General features: G+C 39.8%; 1 long non-coding RNA gene across 1 annotated transcript; it reads left to right on the plus strand.

Annotated features, from left to right (window-relative positions):
* The first annotated feature begins 6902 nt into the window (after nt 1-6902).
* Nucleotides 6903-10309, plus strand: LOC115830682. The gene is made up of 2 exons (XR_004026236.1): nt 6903-7046; nt 10192-10309. It is a non-coding gene; the product is annotated as an uncharacterized LOC115830682 (long non-coding RNA).
* The last annotated feature ends 251 nt before the right edge of the window (nt 10310-10560 follow it).

Raw genomic sequence — 10560 nt, forward strand, 5'->3', positions numbered from 1 at the left:
CAGTTAATGCAATTGCTAGCTCTTTTTTCAACTTTCAATTGGGCTGAGACTCTGTTGTGCTGTTGATTTAAAAGGGAGAATCGGTTGTCCCCATATGCCCCCCACAGTCTTGACACAGAGCTCATTACTCCCTTGTATTTTCCAATAAAGGAAACATAGTTGTAGCAAACACAATAATTACTCTGAATTTTATTGACATTTCCATGGAAAACGTGGGAGTAAGTCCTCATTGCAGATCCCCCAGCAAGCAAATTCACTAGATCCTATTAGACATGTATGTTCTTTCCAGAATCCTTAGTAGTGCCAACAAATATGACTGCTTCTCTCTTTACCCTTTCCTGTCTAGCTTTCTTCCTCCAAGAGCCATGACCTTCCACTGAGGTCTCTAAACCACCCAAGGTTCTATTACGTCAATGAGTATAAGGGCATCGGAACAGCTCCACACTTGCACACCCACCAGCCAAAAACAAACCAAACCAAAACAACCGAAAACCTTCAGGTTAGAGGATTCACACGTTAAATACTTTTATATCTAACATTATCCAATTGTGTATTGAACAGGATTGTATTTTAACTTGCTAAGTCCTCACTTGTAGTAAGAAGATCTTTATTCAAAGCCACTCCTGTGAACTAGCAAGTCAGCCTGAAATTCGAGAGAAAGGCCTCCAGAGTTAGCCTGTCGGTATTCTACCCACAAATCATTTTCTATTTGTATGAATTTGGACAAGTTATTTAATCACTCTGAGTCTCTGACTGTTCATCTGCTGAAAAAGATAAAAATGATAATAATTTTCACTTTAAAAGACAGCTGTGGTTTTAGTGGTATAGTCTCTTACAGAGTGCTTATCCCCATGGCTGGTACATGGTATACCTTAATAAAGGTAAATTTTCATTACAAACTGTGTGCTTTTTGGTGAATTTCCTGACCCTCTGAGCTTCAGTATTCCTTAGTAAACTGGACATAATAATACCTCAAGAATGCAATGCGTTATTATTTACTATAGTCATCATGATGTACAATAGAGCTCCATAACTCATTCCTCCTAAGTGGGACTTTTAACCCTTTAACCAACATCTCCCCATTCCCTGTGCCCCCAGCCCTTGGTAACTACACTGTACTCTATACTTGAAAATTGCTAAGAGAGTAGATTTTAAATGTTCTCATCACAAAAAATAAATATATCTGGTCACGAATATGTTAATTAGCTTGATTTAATTATTTCAAAATGTGTACATATATCAAAATACCATGGCATACATGATAAATATATAAAATTTTATTTGTCAACTAAGACAATAATGAAAACATAAAAGAGAGTTTTCATTAAAATCATTTAAAAAATGTTGTAATGATCACTCAGATAGATCAGGCATTGAAAGATGCTCCCTATTTGGGAGAGGAAGATTTTAATATATTGCGAAAATATTATTTGGGGGTAGATTAGAACAGGAATGAATCAGGCTTACCCAGCCTAGGAAGTTTCAGGGCCACTTTACAAAATGTACTATAACTAAAATATTGTACCACCAATATCTAATCACGCTGAAGAGGTAGGTAAAAAAGCATGGAGAAGAAACTTTTCAGGATGCTGGCATCTGTTCGGTTCTCCCGAGTCCCGTGGTGTTTTCAGCTATGTGTAATTAGGAGCTCTTTGCTACTGAGCAGGATGCTCCTGTGTGAGGCACTTAGGCTTGTCCTAGGCCTGGTTCTCATTATATCATTTTCTTCTCTGGCTCTTCTCTCCCTAGGCTGCTGGGCAGGAAATTGACCACAGGTAATTGGTGCATTCAAACAGAACATGTAGATGCCTACTGAAAAGGAGATTTTACAATTAGATTCTGCTTCAATTAGCAGGCTGTTTCCCTTTCTCTTCCTGAGGCCTTATCCCTCTTCAAAGCGAAGTTTGAGTTCTGTAAACAAAAGTACAAAATTTTTATCCTAAAACCGCTTTGTGTCAGTAGCGGGAGGGGACCTGGGGCTAGGTTAGGATGCACTGATCTTTTGAGCCAAGCCAACTTATTTAATTCATGGAAGGAGAGTGTGTTCCTTTGTTTTGCTTCTATCTTTGCTCAGATATCTCTTTGAGGGTTATCAGATTTCTGTAGCTGCTGTAATATCAAGAAATAGGAAGAAAGCGGGAAATAAGAGGTGGCAGGGACTCTGTCTCTAAGCTCATCCATACCCCCAGCTGAAATTATCCTGCTCACTGGGGCACAGGTGCTGATTTCCCTGCCTGATTTGGTCATTAAACACTTCTTGCTGCTTCAATACATTTTCCCCCAAGGCCCCTGTCAAGGATGCTGCTTCTCCTGTGATTAGAACATAGCCAGTTGGGCCTCTGAACCTATTACTTCCCTTTTCCTAATGACCTTATAATGGCTGCTGGATTTATTCATGCCACCTGACAGATAATGATGTCAATTATGCAAACCTCAAACAGTGTCTTCTCACCTGGAACAATTTCTTGCTTAGTTTTGTTTTGTAAAAAATAGAGCCAGCCAATAGCAAGATAAATGCTTCTCTAATTTATATTTTCTAAATGTGTCATACAGGTTTGGGTTCATGATCCAACACATTCATGAATTGCCATGGGGCTAATAATACTAGTTTCTTCACAGATTGTATGTTGACAGAATTAAATAAACTGAGTTTATTCATATAAAATTCCTAGGAAATTATCTTAAGATGAAGGGTTTTAATTTTGTTAGTGATTGCCATCCTTATTCATTAGAAATACAGCTTCCTTCCTCTTGTATGCAGGTGAGTTTTACTAAGTAGAGGCGAGGTTACTGAGGGAGGAGAACAAAAGGGTAATAAAAGATGAGTTGTGTATTAGGCTGTTCTTGCATTGCTATAAAGAAATGCCTGAGACTGGATAATTTATAAGGAAAACACGTTTAATTGGCTCACGGTTCTGCAGGCCTGATAGGAATCATGGCACTGGTATCTGCCTGGCTTCTGGGGAGACTTCAGGAAACTTATAATCATGGCAGAAGGTGATGGAGGAGCAAGCATATCACATAGCCAGAGCAGGAGCAAGGAGGAGAGGAGGCACCATACACTTTTAAATGACCATATCTCACCAGAACTCACTCCCTATTGCAAAGACAACACCAAGCCATGAAGGATGTACTCACATGATCCAAACACCTCCCACCAGGCCCCACTTCCAGCATTGGGAGTTACAATCCAACATAAGATTTGGGTGGGGACAAATATCCAAACTATATCATTCCATCTCAGGCACCTCTCAAATCTCACATCCTTCTCATACTGCAAAACACAATTATGCCTTCCCAACAGTCCCCCAAAGTCTTAACTCATTCCAGCATTAACTAAAAAGTCCAAAGTCTCATCTGAGACAAGGCAAATCCCTTCCACTGATGAGCCTGTAAAATCAAAAACAAGTTAGCTACTTTCAAGATACAATGGGGGTATAGGCATTGGGTAAACACTTCCACTTCCTGCATTACTTCAGTCACGACACTCTCGACACTCTCGCTTGAACTGCCCTGGCTGCAGGCCTCTCAGCCTCAGGAGCACTTTAGGAAGAGGCTCACATTCCCCAGGAACCAGAATAGTTGTCGCCTGCAGCCCCTGGGCTCTGTCACTGACTCAGGTGGTTCCTCACCTTCCGTCACCAATCTGCACTTTCCAGCTTTTGTGGGTGGACAGTGAAGAAGACAAATGCAAATAGAATATTATTTATGTTATCTTTGAAGTGATAAATTTCTCATTGTCATTAATTGCAAACTGCCGGGGTAAAGAGCATAGGGTCCATGCACACCATGCCTCTAAATTGCCTGATATTGGGATGAGAGTTACTTTTTTTTTAGTGTTCTAATCTAGTCATGATGAATTCTAACTCCTTCACATTGAACTGCCTTTCATTGTGTTTTTAGTTTTGCTCTGCTGGGCAGGAGTTTCTCTGTTGCAGAGCTTGGACCAGGACGTGGTGGTTTCCTTCAACCCCTAATTCTTGGCAATTAGTTAATATTCCTTTGTGCTGTTCCATCGATTCTCATACATGTAGTGCTTGAATTCTACTATTAGAAATGATGAACTGAAGGTTTTTTTTTTTTCTGTCACTGCAGCCTTCAGCCTTCTTTGCCTCTGCGCACATCTTAGATACTAAAAATACTCCTTAATATATCCTTGTACCACTGGTTGGAATCAAATGCCTCCAAACATAAATGTTATTAATTTTTCAATATTTTCTCCTAATTTAATTAGAAACTTTTTCATTTCAAGTAATAGACACCTAGCTCAAACCGAACGATAAAGAAGGGAGGGATGGGGGAAGGGAAAGAGGGAGTTATTGGTTTGCATTGGGTGGAAAGTACAGGAATTCATCTGGCTTTTGTCAGGAGGAGAATCAGGGAATCAGAGGTTAGCATGCTGTCATGAGTCACCTGTGTCTCTATTTCAGATTCACTTTCTTCTGTGAAATGACTTCATATTGCTGAGTCATTAATCAGGTGATCGGGAAACGTGGTTTTTGGCAGATACTTGGGGTCATGCTGCTTGATATTCTAGAGGAGTAGAACCCTCTCCTCTTCCAGAGGACATCTCAGGTAAGGTTTTGATTAGTTTTGCTGATTTCACGACTATCTTGAACCAGTCACCGTGTTGGAGAAATTAGTACTGTAATTGGCTATTGTGTAACAAGTAAGGATGGTGAAGAGAGTCCTTTGTGTGACAGTTTCATTAAATCACAGTTCTGAGTAGGAAGGTTTCCCAGAGGAGAAGAAAAGGTTTATACTGAAGAAGATAAAGGGATTTAAAGGCCTCAAAAATGGGCGTTCATGACAATGACCCAGCTCTCATCAAGATAAGGCATGACAGTTTTTGCACACAAAGAAAGAACATAAATAACTACGCCCTTCATGTGTAAGAGGTCATGTAGACCTTAAAGAATGCCCACACCCACATGACAGTGGGCTGGTGTAATCACTTCCATTCCAAACACATATCTATGTGATATTACGCTTTTCAATAAAGATAACTCATCCATTCAGTGATGGTCAACATTCCCGTCTCCAAAAAAAACAGGCTTCTGTGACCTTGGATTTAGTAAATATCTTGAATGCTCTTGCTGTATTCTGTCCTCCTTTACTGCATTGTCTTGAGTCTCGATTGGTTTGATTTCATCTCATATTTTCTTTCACCCTAGGTTTAAAAGTTCATTTTAAACTTGAATTGACCCTGTGTTGAGCCATAAACACACACTGCTTTGCCTCCTGCTTCTGATTTCTCCACCTCAGCTCCTCCCTCAGCGCTTTGAAGGTTGAATGAGAAAAGAGAATGAATGTGGGCTGCGAAGACAGGCAGGCCTGGGTGTGAACTGTGTGTTCACTTAGCAACTACAGTGATGTCAGCCAATATCAATAACTCACATACATAGTGGCTTGCTACTATGTATGTAGCATGTACTGCAAAAAAACACTTTTAAAACATATTTTCATTTTAAACATACTCTCCTTTACTTTATACTCTATCTCTGACTCCTCTTCTTTTTCTTCCTCCTTTGCATCCTTCTTTGCTTCTCCTTCTTCTATATACTTTCTACTCACTTACCGCTTTGCAGAGTGGGAGGTAAGCACTGCTTAGTATTTAAGTCACTCAAGTAACCTCTGCTCCATATAGTGTACTGGCATGGCCCAATATCTCAGCCCTATGCCTGGAACTGCCCCTTCTGTGCTTCCCAATAGGTGTTTCCTTTGGGTGCCATTTTGCTCATCCAAAGAGAACTCTGGGAGAATCCCAATCACTGTAGTTGCATTTATCCTGTCCATGCACTGCTGTCAGTGTCCTGTTCCCCCTTAACATATTTGTCCTAACTACCTTCTCCTTTACCCTCAAAACTCAAATTGACCCTGTCTGATTCTGCTCAACTCCATCATTAAGGAGGGCATGCTAATATCAAGTATCCACCATATGTCATACATTCCGCTGGGTTCCTAATGTAACTTATTTCCTTTATATTCACAGCAACCCTCTGAAAGAGGTATTATTTTCTTAACCTTATGAATAAAAGAATTAAGACTCAAGGAGGTAAGTGACTTGCCAAAGACAACATACGTAGAAAGACTTCCTGGGATTCCTACTATGACCTGTTTAACTCAAAGGTCCACACTTTCTCCATTCTGCCAAGCTCTCTCACTAACACGAGGACTAGACTTCATATAGATTCACTAACCACACCCTAGACAACCACACCTCTGCACTCTCCATGGCAGCGACTGACTTCCCTGTTAACTCCTTTAGTTTTTTTTATTCACTTACCTTGAGTCCAAGAAGTTAGAGAGGGCATCGTAAAGAAATGTTAGATTCTAACTCCTGCTGGAAGCAAGAGAGTGGAAGTCGGCAGGACACTGAAAGGTCACTAGTTTGTGGCAGCTGCTGGTTTTGAAGCACTGGTTTACACTCCACTTTCCTTTCCTGTCAACTCATCCCTGGTTCTTAAAGAGGTCAAGGTCCTACTGGGTAGATAATGGGTACAGTTTCTTTCTGTTATGACAATTATGAAGAAAAGACTTCCCATCTCATGCTCACCACTAAAGCGTTGCCTTTGTTTCATTCAGATACTCTGTATGAAATCTGGGGCCAATTTTAAGGACAGAGAGAAACCATGCAAAAGAAAGCAGGGGCTGCTGCTGACTTAGAGATGGAGGAAAAGGGCCATGAGCCTAGAAATGCAAGGAGCCTCCAGAAATGAAAAAGTCAAGGAAGTGATTTTCCCTAGAGACTTCAGAAGGGGTATAGCCCTTTAGATACCTTCATTTTAGTGCAGTAAAACCCAAGTTTGGGTTTCTGAACTCCAGAACTGGACAGCAAAAAAAATCTGTGGGTTTTTTCGTAACTTGTTTATGGTAATTTGTTACAAAAGCAATAGAAAACTAGTGTACTTATCTTGTCTTTTTTCTTCCTGTAAAGATTTTCCTTGTGTGCAGTCTTGATACTTCCCATCATCCTACAGAGACAAAGCATGGGCCAGCACTGACCATATTACAATCCCGAGGGGATAGATCCCTACAGTATAAGGGTAATACAGTTTAAATTATTTGTTCTTCACTTTTTCTTTTGCACAATACAGTATTCAAGGCTTGCCCTTCTGCCAAGCAACCCTTGATTCTTTTCTGTAAGAAAAACTTATTCTGCTTATTTGAGACAAACTCATTGTCTCACCCTTAGGCTAAATGGTATAGTCTCAGAAAATGCCATTAATATTCCACCTTCCCGCTTCAGAAGTGAAGTGTCATTCACTTTCTTGCTCTCAGTAGAAATATATTTCATTATTTGTTTTATCTTTTTTCTCAGGCTCCTCCTTTTTAGTGTCTTTATCAGCTTCTCTTCCTTTGTCCATCCCTTAAGTATCAGTGTGTTTGATGGCTGGGGAAGTTCCTGCTTTTCACACAACCCTGCTTCTTACACAATAAAGGCAACTCAATTTTTTAGCATTTGGGGTCAGAAACCTCTGAAAAATTCTTGATTTTTAAAAATTTACTTTTTTATAGTCCCAAGTCTAAGCACTGAGAAAATCCTTTTGGCGTGGCTTTGCCTTCTTATCTGCCCAAAACGGACTTGCTTCTTACAACCTGCTCGGCTGCCACTGTGGTCGAAGCCAGTGTTTCTCTCGTACCTTAATTACTACATTTACTTCCTAGTTGCTCTCCCTGCAGCCACCCTTGCCCTGAGTGCTACTAAGAACTCACCAGGCGAAGTAGTCATTTTGAAATGTGAGTCCTATTAGGACATTCCTCTGTTCAGCCTTTCCCACGCCCACATGTCACTCACAGTGAAGTTTGTTCTCAGTGTAACCTAGTCACTAACCTGACTTCATCTTCTACGACTTTGTTCCTTGCTTACTCTGCTGTGGCCACACAGCCTTCTTGTTCCTCCTAGAACACATCAAACAAGCTTCTATTTCAGTGCATTCACATTTGCTATTTCTTCATCTTCTTGGAATATTCTCATGGATATCCATATGGCTCACTTCCTCACTTCCTCCAACTTTTTCTTCAAATGTCCTCAGTTAGGCCTGTGCTGATAACCATATTTCAAATTTCAGCTTCTGCTGCAGCATTTACTTTACCCTAAATCGGCTATGTGATTTACTCCCTTATCATGTCTAATGTCAAAATGTCCCCGCTCACCCATGTAAACTCTGGGAGACCATGGGCTTTTGTCTTCTTCCATTTCCCAGCTTTTCCCTCAATGCCTAGAACAATGCCCGACATAAAGTAAATGCTAAAAAATAACATTTTTCTCATTTTATACATTTTTCTTGGGCAACTTCATTCAGTTTCATAAACTCATATGCCAGGGTTTCCCTGATCTCCCTCAGAGTGGCTCTGTATGAAGGACTGTCACATTGTCCATTCAGCTCCCCAATCTAGAAATTAGGAGCTGCCACATATTTTGTTCAGGCATTAAATGGTCAGGCATTAAATGCATTCACCTCATACGCCAGGCACAGTGCCACACGCCAGGGACATCTTTGTAATGAAATGAAATGATTATTGCTCTCATGAGCTAATAGTCAAGTTGGGAACAGCAAATCACAAAACAAGTAAGCACTCAGTGAAAAGACACAATATTTACTTTATAATCTTCCAGGTTTCTATGGTAGGAAAGGAACTTCTATCGTCACAATGTTAAAAGATAAGAGTAATGATAATAATGCTGGCGACATTAGCAAATGCCATATTGCTCTTCCTAAGTGTCAGGCCTTACACCTATTACATAGACTGGCTCACCGAATGCTGAGACCAATCCTACGAGATGGGTAGTGTTATTATCCCCTTTTACTGAAGCAGAGCTGAAGAACAAAGAGGTCTCATGGCTTGTTCAAAGATACAGGATGAGAAAGTGTCTGAGTTGGATTTGAATCCAGACAGCCTGATAGCGGTGTCTTAACTGCAACGATGACATTTTCATCGTCTTCCTCCAATCAGTAGAATGGAAAGTAGAATCAAGCATTTGGAGCGAAGGACATTCTGGGTTTGCTTTTTCTTCTTAGCAGTCTCAGTACCAGCCCCCAAATGCACCCCACTCTTTGCTTCCAGTTTCAGGCAACATGCATTCTTCTCTCTTCTTCCTTCAATCTAAGGAAAGTCACGGCTTTCTGTAGTCATTGATTTTCATCTTTGCTCTATCAGTTTTCCAACACTTGTGCAACCATTTTTGTGTGCTTGATCCTCTCTATATGAAATATTCACTGGGTTTTATTTCTTGACTGGACTTTGAGTGATCCAGCTTTATACATGGCTGTGATTATCACAATAACTGTATCTACCATAGATGATTACCTCGTTTTATACCTTAAAAATTTAAAGTTTTGGGTAAGTTAAGCCACCTGTTTTTCAAGGTCAAGGATAGGTTTCATCTCCAGGACTTACTACTTTCAAAATCTGTGCTCACTTCACAGGAACATTGATTGGCATTTTCAAATTAGACGTTCAAGGACTTATTCATTCAAAGCCAGATGTCTCACTTAAATTGTCCCCTTCAAAGTTCTATTCTTGTCCTCAAAATGTTTCAACATTCCACAACATATTCTTTTAAATTTCATCAGTTGTAGCTCTTCAGCCTTTCAATCTCTGAAGAAATATGTGTGTTTAAGAAAAAGCTTATAACCTAGATCTTCAGAATAAAATGATCTTATTATACTTGAAAACATCATTAGAATTAAACACATCATATAACTACAAAATGACAAAACTGTGTTCTCTATGAGATGCATGAATTGACTCTGAATTAATTTACTGAGATCCAGTTAAGTAGCTAAATCTGGATTGAGAAGACAGTTCCTAAGGAGAGAATAGTCCATGTGGTTTGAGTGGATAGTTTCTGTCAGAAAGTAATGTGAAAGATGCAAAATTACCATTAATGCATGTTTGCTAAATACTCCTATTGCTCTGTCTTTGTAACAGACATGAGCCCAGAAGGTAAATGGGCATGACAGGTCTATGAACCCATTTTGAGTTCCAGCCATAAGTTTCCAGGATATCACTGGTGGAAAATGCTGGAAACAAAAACACACAATAAAGTTGTATAGCAAAGATCATTTTCACCTGATTCTGAAGGTCCTTAGGAGCTGTGATTTACTTCCATGATCTCACTTTATTAAAATGTCTTTTTTCACCCACTTTTCAGAAATTGTGAACTACAATTTATCTTTTTTACAGATGCAAATTAAAAGGCAAACAGAAGGAGTGTTTGGCTTGGATTAGTAAGAAGAGAAAAAAAAAGATGCAGCTTCCACAGTCACAACACCCTAGAAATGTTTGGGTACCAATGTAGCTTTAAAAAAAAGAAAGAAAAGAAAAAAACAACTTCAGAAGCACAGTGTCTCCTTCACTGCTGTGGAGACTCTTAGCGTCTTTGCCTTTATTCAACACAATCAAGATGCAGCTTAGGGTGAGGAGAGCAGCAAACCAGCAGATAAATAAGGGCCTGGAAAGACAGGCAGGAGAAAGTCATCCTTTTTACACAGCATCTTATTACAGCAAAGTGAAGGGATATGACGAAAATAGAAAGAAACAGCAGTGAGAAGT

The sequence above is a fragment of the Nomascus leucogenys genome, chromosome 16, assembly GCF_006542625.1.
Source record: "Nomascus leucogenys isolate Asia chromosome 16, Asia_NLE_v1, whole genome shotgun sequence".
Lineage (NCBI taxonomy): Eukaryota > Metazoa > Chordata > Mammalia > Primates > Hylobatidae > Nomascus > Nomascus leucogenys.